Raw genomic sequence first — 9,771 nt, 5'->3', positions numbered from 1 at the left:
AGTTTGCATTGAATTCCTTTATTTTAAAATTGAAATCAACCTTTATGTTTCAATCGCTTATAGCGAGAAATACCGGAACGAAATAGAATTTCCCCTTGATAAATGAGAACATTTGTTTGTTGAATGAAAAGCATTACACCACGCCCACACGTATAAAGTAATCTTTCGTAAACGCGTAATTTTTGATGCGTTTAGCGCACTTCCTTCCACGCGTAAATGACAAAAACGCTAACCGTCAAACGTTTTTACGAAAACGCTTTCCAAAGTGTATATTTTTGAAAACGCCGTTTACGCGCTTTCGTGATGACGGGCGTAAACGAATACTTTCGAAAACAATTCTAAAAGGCTGACGTCTCGAGGTCTCTGAAATTTGAGTTATGCGCGGTATCGACGGAATATCAAATATCCGATGATAGTTATCAATAGATACTCTCGCATATAAATCATTCACTAGATACCTTAATAGATTATGTTTATTTTTCTCTATTAGAATTATATTACATACCTTAATAGATACCTCTCTTTTCCTTCTTTTACCAGCCCGATATTTGATATTATCCGATATTTAGTTATTCGGATATTCTTCTATTCGACATTTATTTTTCATTAATTAAAGTGTTGTTGCTCGATTTTTTATAAATCTTTTCGCTATGGAATTAAATAGCGATGTACTAATTTTTTTAGTCTGTTCTTGCTCGAGCAAAAAAGTATATTATCGTATGTTATTCTATTTAATAGACATCTATTAAGAGTCATTGTCTGAGAAAACCGGGCAGAGTGGATAAAAGATGGGTTCGGCCGATTCTCTTCATATTAATACCATTTGATAGGTATCTGATAAGATTACGATCGACCAATTATCAAGCTCGACGAGATTTTGGTTCCCAAGATATCACCACCCCCCTCAGTTTTGGGTCCTTACGGGCCATGAAATTGCATGGAGACCCATAAAATATTGTGCGCGGCATAAATAAATTACACACTATAATCTACTATAAACAACTTATCTTTTATCAGATGAGATACCTTCTAAATAATATGTTTGCGTTGTAATAGTTTAATTATATAGGATTTTTTTTTTATACGCTCAGTTAAATATCGTTATCATGTCAGACATGGTGGAAGGCATGAAATTTAGTGATTTTTAAGATTGAAAATTTCGAAAGTGCGGCAGTTTTTTCAATGAATTTCGATTGCGTGCTTCTTTGGGTGTTAAGGTGAGGGATTTGGGTAAACTGTCATGATTGGCAGCCTATATATCTGATGAAATTCAGTGGGAACGTCGTAACGATTTGGAAAACAAAAATGTTGAAAGTATTTGGATTGAAATTCAACCAAATTTGGCAAGAAAGTTTTTAATTTGCATAATGTATCCTCCTCCTGATTCATCAAATCATCTCAACCGTAACTTCAATAAAGAGCTTGATGGAATGCTTTCTCTGGCATCAAAAGAATGTAAAGAAATTATCTTACTGGGAGATGTAAATGTCAACTACTTGGTCCCAGGAGATAACAAAGAATTTAAATCCATTTTGAATCTACATGGCCTAAAGCAAATAATTAAAGAACCAACTAGAATTACTGAAGTTTCAAAAAGTCTCATTGATGTCATCGCCACAAACTGTGCTGAAAATTTGCGTGATTCTGGGGTAATTCCAACGTCTATTGTTGACCACGAAATGGTTGGCTGTGTTAGGAAAAATAATTCAAGGAAATTTAACTCAAGGGTGATAAACTGTCGGGATTATAAAAATTATGATCCTGAATCGCTGAGAAATGAACTTCGCAATCTCGATTGGTCACCAGTATTTTTATCAACAAATGTTAATGTAGCTTGGAATTTTATGAAAAACTGCCTCGAATCCGTGTTTAACCGACATGCCCCAAAGATAGTGAAAAAAGTTAAAGGCAAACCAGCTCCTTGGTTAACATCTGTTGTCAAGGCACTTATGAATCAAAGGGATCAATTACTTCGTAAATATCGTAAAGACAAATTAGGCTCTGATGGAATAGAATATAAGAAAAAACGCAATGAAGTAAATATTGAAATACGAAGAGCTAAGGCCGAAAATCCTCCAATACATCAAAGTTCTGGAAGACTCTCAAATCCATATATCCTAATAAATCTGAGAAGTCATGTGCAGCGCGATCATTTCAATTCCATGGTATTAAGACAAGTGATCCCTCAAAAATTTCCAATGGCTTCTGCTCATTCTTCACCACAACAATTTCTGCTCTGAAAGAAAAAACAATTCCTCTGAGGAACTTCATATGGCGTCTACCTGCATTGACTCGAAAGAGAACTGAAGTCGAAATACATTTTGAATTTGAACCTGTAAATCAAAGGGACGTCGAAAGGCTTTTAAAATCAGTTAAAAGATCAAAAGCTACGGGAATCGACGACCTCCCACCTGGATTGATTAAGGACTCGGCTCCTGTTATAGCAGGTAGTAGTTTTCTTCAAAGCCGACCTTAGAAGAAAGCTATTATTAGTGTTCTGTGATTCCTTGATTCTTGAAACAAGCCTCAGTACACCTTCATGTGAATACTTACCAATTATTAGCCCTTCATTTTACGATAATTAAACGGAGATTTTTCACTCAAGTCGTTCTGCTCATACGAAGATTTATATACCAAGATTATGCGAAGAATTTTACTGAAAGTCAAGTTTTGAAATCACTTTATATAAGATAGACCTTGTGTTAGTGTTAAATAACTCACTGATAAACTGTATGAGCTACTAAAGTATGTATACTTACAGGATTTGAAGAGATCTCAACACGTGAAGTACGCCATATTGGATTAGGAACTACTGGACTGCAGGCTCATTTAGACACAGGAAGACCAATCAAAACAACATCTGCAACACTTGAGATTTTATTTTTCATTTGTTTCTTTAATTTTGCATTATTTTAAAGATATACATAATGATTTACATTGATTTCAAGCATAAATTTATAAATCTCAGCTCCTCTTTATACACAGACAGTTAGTATTTCTCCTTCCATAAATATGTTCTATTCTTACCTATTTACTACTTGAAAAGAGTACACACAAGTAGTAAACGTCTATAAGAGTGTTAATTCGTTATAAATAAAAGACTACCAGAGTCTGCAATGAGTTATTTTCCGATTTTATTCAAGAAATCTTGAAAAACGTAAACCGGAAGTAGTTTAGCTATCAACTTCCGGTTTGACGAATAGTACGGAAATTGTCTTTTCTATAGCTAATATTAAAAATATTTGTCATTTCTCTCTGAAAACTAATCAGATAAGGTCAAACTAAGGTCTTTATAAGAAAAATGCGTGTTTAGCGACGTTTAAAATTATTTAAAAAAAACTTTTGCCGCTCAATGAATCTAAAATCGTGATTAATGGCCCAAAAATGCTAATAATTCCACATTTCCTGAAAATTTCCTCGCTTTTTCATATGTGTGCATTAGCTTAGCATATAATAAACACATCAAAGCTGTTTTTATCGAAAATTTGTGTGTGAAACGTGAAAAACGTCAAGAAAATGAAGAATAACGAAAATATTGGGAAATAGAAAGTATGTACTTTAGGCCAGGTCGCCAAGCTGTTTGGACACTTTTTTCAAGTGGCGACAAGCAAATTCGTAATCTACAGGCTTCAAGCTTTAAAATGATACCAAGAAACCTTGGCCACCCATGGGGTGCAGGCAACTTGAAAAATTCTGGGTTTAACTTCTAGACTACTACTGTCTGCTTGTGTGGAAGCAGAAAAAGACTTGCAAAAACAGCCGAAAAGTCGCTTCCTAGCCTTGCAAGACAGCGAGCTCATCGAAATTGTTTCCAACGCACAAGCAGAAGGAACGAAAAAGCAAACAAGGTGGTCTTTAAAAGCTTTTGGAGGTAAATATCATGTATTTTATCGATTAGAAAAACTTTTGGAATCCAGTTTTGAACATATTAGTCTAAGAAAAATAACAAAAACTATATATATTTAGCTTACCTTGATTATCAAAATTGACGCTAGGAAAATCTGCTTTCTTTTCAAACAGATTGGTGCGACGAAAAAGGCATCTCGAAAAACACAGCAGAGATGACAGATGAAGAGTTAGATGGCCATCTCTACCGGTTTTATGCCGAAGCTAGATCGAAAGCTGGCCAAGGATATAGCCGCTCCACACTGCTTGGCTTTAGAAATGCCATGGAAAGGCATCTTGCATCGGAAGGTCGATACGTATCAATCACCAAAAACCCGAGTTTTCACAAAAGCAACAAGATGCTTGAATCCAAACTGAAGTCTCTAAGGCGTGAAAACAAAGAAAAAGTCCAGCACAAACCAGTAGTCGAAGCAGCAGATATTGACAAGATTAAAGAAAGTCCTTTCATGAGTCCAACTACTCCCGATGGATTGCTGCGTATAGTATGGTTTTATGTGACCTTGTTTTGGTGCCGGCGTGGATGTGAGCAAAAGCAGTTTCATCTTTCAGAAAGATGCCGTGGGCTGTGACTATGCACTCATGTCTCACCAAGAAGCCACCAGAAACCACCAAGGAGGTTATGGAGACACAAACGAAGTACTAACAAGGCTCTACAGCACCAACACCGAGGGAGATGCATACTGGTGTCTCAAGCTCTACATTTCAAAGCTAAACCTTCTGCAAGAAGCCTTTTTCCAAAAGCCTAAGCAACTCATAAATGCCGCAGACCCAGTATGGTACGAAAACAAGCCACTTGGTGTCAACAGTCTGGCAAAAATGATGAAAAATATCTCCATTGGTGCCAATTTGTCAAAGGTCTACACCAACCATAGCGTACGAAGCACATCGATCACAACGCTGTCAAACTCAGGAGTTCCTTCAAGGCATATCATGGCCATTTCTGGCCATAAGAGTGAGCAGAGTCTGGTAAGCTACAATTCCAGACCATCCACAAGCCAAATAAAGCGATTTTCTGAGATTATTTCCAGTGCTGTTGGGTGTGAAATGGAATCGTCCGGCTACCAAAACAAGCGCCAGTACAGTTCTTCATTCTCGTCCGTTGCTTATCCGAACGGCGCTTTCCAATCTTGCAATATTTCGCAAGCCCAAATCTTTGTTGTTCCACCAAAGAGTTATCACAAGTGAAACTTTTAAGTTCAACAAACTCTTAATTGAATATGATTTCATTCTTCTTGAAATGTATTTCTAACAATCTTTCGCTAGTTTTCATCACCTCGTGCTTTTGAAAAGCCAATTTGTCACTTGTAAACCAATCAAAAAGTTTGTTCACAAAAATGTTTGTAAAAAATTACCATCAAATAAAGTCAAACTTTTTTTTCAGCTTGAGCAAGAAAAACCGTTTTATTTTATTTTTATTTTAGAGTTTGAATGGAGTGGTTTCTGGCATTAATTTCCTTGTTTTTTTCTCTTCCTCTCGATTTCGCGCCGTCTATTTCCTAGAGTTTTGTGAGTTTTGTAGTAAAAAAACAAATTTACGATGGTTTAGCGTGGTATGTCCTCTTTTTTACCACGATATGACGCCAAAAGTTGGTCAAAATTAGTTATGGACCCACTCGGTTTACGCCTCGTGAATCCATAACATTTTGACCAACTTTTGACGTCATATCGTGGTAAATAAGAGGACATACCACGCTAAACCATCGTAAATTTTTTAAATTTATTATATAGACATGAGTGTTGGCTGGGAAATACACTACTCGTATGAATTTCGAATTTCTAACAACATTGCTAATTCCCGTCACTCTTTCCACTCACGTCTTTCTAATGGAGAAACAGATAAAGAGAAACAGATTCCAACTCTCTGACATCCCTGCCTGTATCCATGTGTGATTGTGGCTAGTGCTCAGATTGAAAAATCAAGATACGGGTACTCTCACTGTATGACAAGATTTCTGATTGCGTCGATGCTGTAGTGCTAATAACGCCTAGTTCTCTATGACGAGGTCCATATGGTTGAATCTCTTTCAAACTTTCAATGTCTTGTCGATCTGTTTGCAGGTCTTCGTAGGTTAGCACTTTACCTTTCCCAATGTCGTAGCCTTTCCAAACTCGTATTCCACAGGGCTCATATTTAAAGTTGTAGCGCAAAGTTATGTCTGAAATTTCATTAGCTTCATGAAGGTCTTCTCCTCCATGAGACTCCAGACCTTTCTTCATGTCTTCTGCACTCAAGACGTCGTTGTTGTCATTCACGAACCGTCTGATGTGGGCTTTCATTGCAGCAGTTTTCCTATCGCTAATGTCTTTGTCAGCTTGAGGGTCAGAAAAGTCATAGCGATTAGGTGTGACGACAGTTTGTTAGCCAATTTCAGAGAGACAAATCAGCAGCGGGCCGTTGTGGTAGCATGCTGCATTGTCTGATCGTAAATATGCCTTGTAATCATAGGGTACTCTGCTCTTACGGTGGGGATGAGGTGCTCGTAAATAGAGGCAACTGCATGGTTGTTTTGAGTGCATGGATTAAAAATATGGACGTAACCTTCAACTTCGTAGTTTTCACCTTGCTTAGTGACTACTGCACTAACATTCCAGCTTCGTCCACGCTTTCAAAAAATATGGCTCATGTTTTCTCGGTATTTGAGTGATAGAAACTTCTTTGCCCAGTCAACTGCGATCAAGCAAGTCTCGTTGTCAAGCTTACTTAGAGCATCTTGCTTCGCTTCCTTCTGTACGACAGCGCGCAATAAATGCGCCTTCCATGCCTGGATAGCAAGAGAATATTAAGTAACAAATCAAATCTCCCATAATGAGTCTGTAACCATGAAACATTGGAACATCTATTTTTAGCTACGCGCGCAATCCTGAGCTATTTTTAGCATGCGATTACTGATGCTTGGTTCAGAGTTTTAGTGACTTCCATGTGAGCGAAAAATGTTTAGTTTCCGACGAGAAAACTTCATAGACGAAATAAACATTATTAAATTTAACAATTGATGTAAAAGAACATCTAAAAAGATCAAATCAGTATGGTTTTCATTTTACGAATTAGCTAAACAGCGAAAATGCCCGGGAAGAAAACAGCTATAAAAATTGAGCTGAAAATTTTAGCAAAGAACCTACAGTGAAGACAGCGAAAAAAGAATTTATCGTAGCGTTTTCGATAGTACATTAAGAAGATGATGAATAAGACGAGTATTTTGTTTCACACACGAATCAGTATTTCAGTTCAGCTGGAGAAATCTGGACAACATACAGTCTCATATATAACTGCAATCAACTCCAAAAAATGAGTCTCAATGGAGCTTCCATTGTTTTGATTTAAAGACAAGCTTGAATGATTTTGTCTTAGCTGAGTATTTTTTACATGTCCTGTTTCTGGATTCCTTCAAAAACCCTTTCAGAATTTCTCGAGGAATTCCTCTATTAACACATTTTGTCGTAAAATTGAATAAAGTTTTGTTTGTCAACTACATGAAGCTTGCTTGTCACTGCCGCTCTTTTGTGTGTCAATGACGTAACTACAGTCTGCCCAATCAGGAATCGCATGCTAAAATAGCTCAGGCTTGCGCTCGGAGCTAAAAATATATTTTCAAAAAACTTTCATGGGGCACAGGGATGAGCTCTCTTACTTTATATTCTCTTGAGGGATATCTGTTAATAATTCGATTCCCAGCGATGTCGGAAATAACCTCGTTCCCAAGCACTATACCTATTTATATTTCTATATCTTCATTTGTTTCACACTGTTTGAAATCGAACTTTAGTCTGTTTTGTTTACTCGTCATCTTGATGACATGGATCTGAGATTCCATTTCTTTTAGAACGGTTTCAAGAGAACCGTCGCACCTTTCACATGCAATGTCATGCTTGTGTTTGCAGTATGTTCGTTTTGTGTTTTGTTTTTGTTCCGCAGTCGAACTCCCCTAACCAGATCAAAATTTGTTTTGGATTATTGATGGTCCTATATCCGGGAGAAGTCATAATGGGGAGAGGGGAGAAATGAAGATGAAGAAGAAATTTTTTGATTTACTTCCGTATTATGAATATGATGATGATGACAATTACATTATGATGATGAAGATTACGGTGATGATAATGATGACGATTATTATTATTATTACTATTATAGTCAGGTGGCTAAGTGCGAAATTTTCGTCAGATCTATACACAGCGGACAAAAGCACCAAAATTTGCATGAATGTAGAATAGAGTATGGTAATCAATATTAGGACCGGTGCCCATTTCAATCTCTTCAGGATCCCATATTAATTGGACTTTAATTTTATGAAAAATGTAAGTCATGGGCTCCCTCTGGTCAATATTTTATAATTTTGGTTTTTTAGCCGATGTTCTTTTTAAAATTCACATTTGTGATTCAAAATAGCTAGAACTGTTTGCTTTTATCATTTCCGTTAATAAATATATTTCAAACATCGAAATAATAGCGAGTTTTTAAATAAATACTTGTCAAGCTCGTACCCAGTCCTCAACTCGGTCATCCAAGATAACAGACAAAAAATACCAATTTTCTTCTAAACGTATGGCGATTTTTACATATTTCTCCATTTTCGATACTTTTAAACTTTCATACCTATAGTTTATGCAATTAAATACTTCCTTGTATGACATGTATCTTCGATTCAAGGGAATCGCAAATAGATATTCCTTATACAAACGCCAAAATTCTATTACTCGCATTGCATTGACACTTGCAAAGAGGAGTGCAATCTAGGCCAGCCTTCACACATTTACATCTGGTACACGGCTGCCTTGCATGCACACTTGAGTAATTCCTGGCAAGCCTTAGACACCTCTGGAATGGTCATCCAAACAGGCGTCCACACGTCGTCAATTTTGTGCCAGCCAAATTGATCAGGAGAAGGAATATCCTGGTTGCTTATGTAACTCGATGTCCAGATACCTGCCTGGAGGATAGCTCTCTTAAAATGCTGCAGTAGTGCATTCTAGAGACACAAAACTTGGCATTAAATCGGTTATATTTCTAAGTTATATTATTTTAAAACTAGTTTCTATTTCTTTGATTTTGCCTAAATTGTCTTACCTGAGTAGGAGGAATATTGCCAATTGCTCTGTTGTGTCTACAAAACAGATCCATTCTTACATCGTTGATGGAGCTCAAAGGGCTTGACTTATCGTACATGATGATAGTCATTCTTTCAAGCTCATGGAAGTGGGTTGAATCTGAGGTCAGCTGCTGAAATGGATGCGTAGCAAGGAAATCCAAAGTGGGTGTCACACTGTCGTTACGAAGTACCCAAGCCTGCCAGGCCGACCGTTTGCCTTTCCCACAGAATGCAGACGTAGTGTCGCAGCCGGTAATAGCGTGGAAAACAGGGAGGGAGCGCGACTTCTGTACGCCAAGGGAATCACAAATCCTGTTAATGCTAAGGAACTTGAAGTTTCTTCCCATTCCAAAGGCTACCCAGATATCTACGTCTGAATTGACAGCTTTCATATCGTGGAACTTCCCAACAAGAATCACCACGACATCTGTATCCACAGTTCTGACAAGAGTTGTGACGGTATTTTCAGTGTTCAATGCATGACGCAGATGGACAACAATTCTGGTGTCTGCTTCCTCGTGATTGCAGTCTGGCATCGGGTTTGCAGATCCACTTGCAAATACTGTTTGCCCTGTGATTGCGCAAAAATAGACATTATGGAACATTATATCATTTACACACTTATCAATAAAATCAATACACCTAATGCACTCTGCAGTTACCTGACGTTATGTGGATACTCTTATTATCAAGGAAGTTGAATTGTGATACTTTTAGTGATAGAAACTGGAACAACTCTGTTTTATTCTGTGAATCTCGGAGGAATTGCATCCAGTTGGCT

The 9,771-nt window shown here is 37.3% G+C and overlaps 2 pseudogenes; both read right to left on the bottom strand.

Moving 5' to 3' along the window:
- Window positions 1–5,113: 5,113 nt before the first annotated feature.
- LOC148907743 (uncharacterized) lies at window positions 5,114–8,472 on the bottom strand (annotated as a pseudogene).
- A 100-nt stretch (window positions 8,473–8,572) lies between these two features.
- On the bottom strand, window positions 8,573–9,761 carry LOC148907742 (uncharacterized; annotated as a pseudogene).
- Between the last annotated feature and the right edge of the window lie 10 nt (window positions 9,762–9,771).

Source organism: Actinia tenebrosa, unplaced genomic scaffold (genome assembly GCF_029948245.1).
Source record: "Actinia tenebrosa isolate PJP-AT-01 unplaced genomic scaffold, QUT_ActTen_1.0 PGA_scaffold3__52_contigs__length_22856419, whole genome shotgun sequence".
Lineage (NCBI taxonomy): Eukaryota > Metazoa > Cnidaria > Anthozoa > Actiniaria > Actiniidae > Actinia > Actinia tenebrosa.
This window is presented reverse-complemented; position numbering and strand designations above follow the sequence as displayed.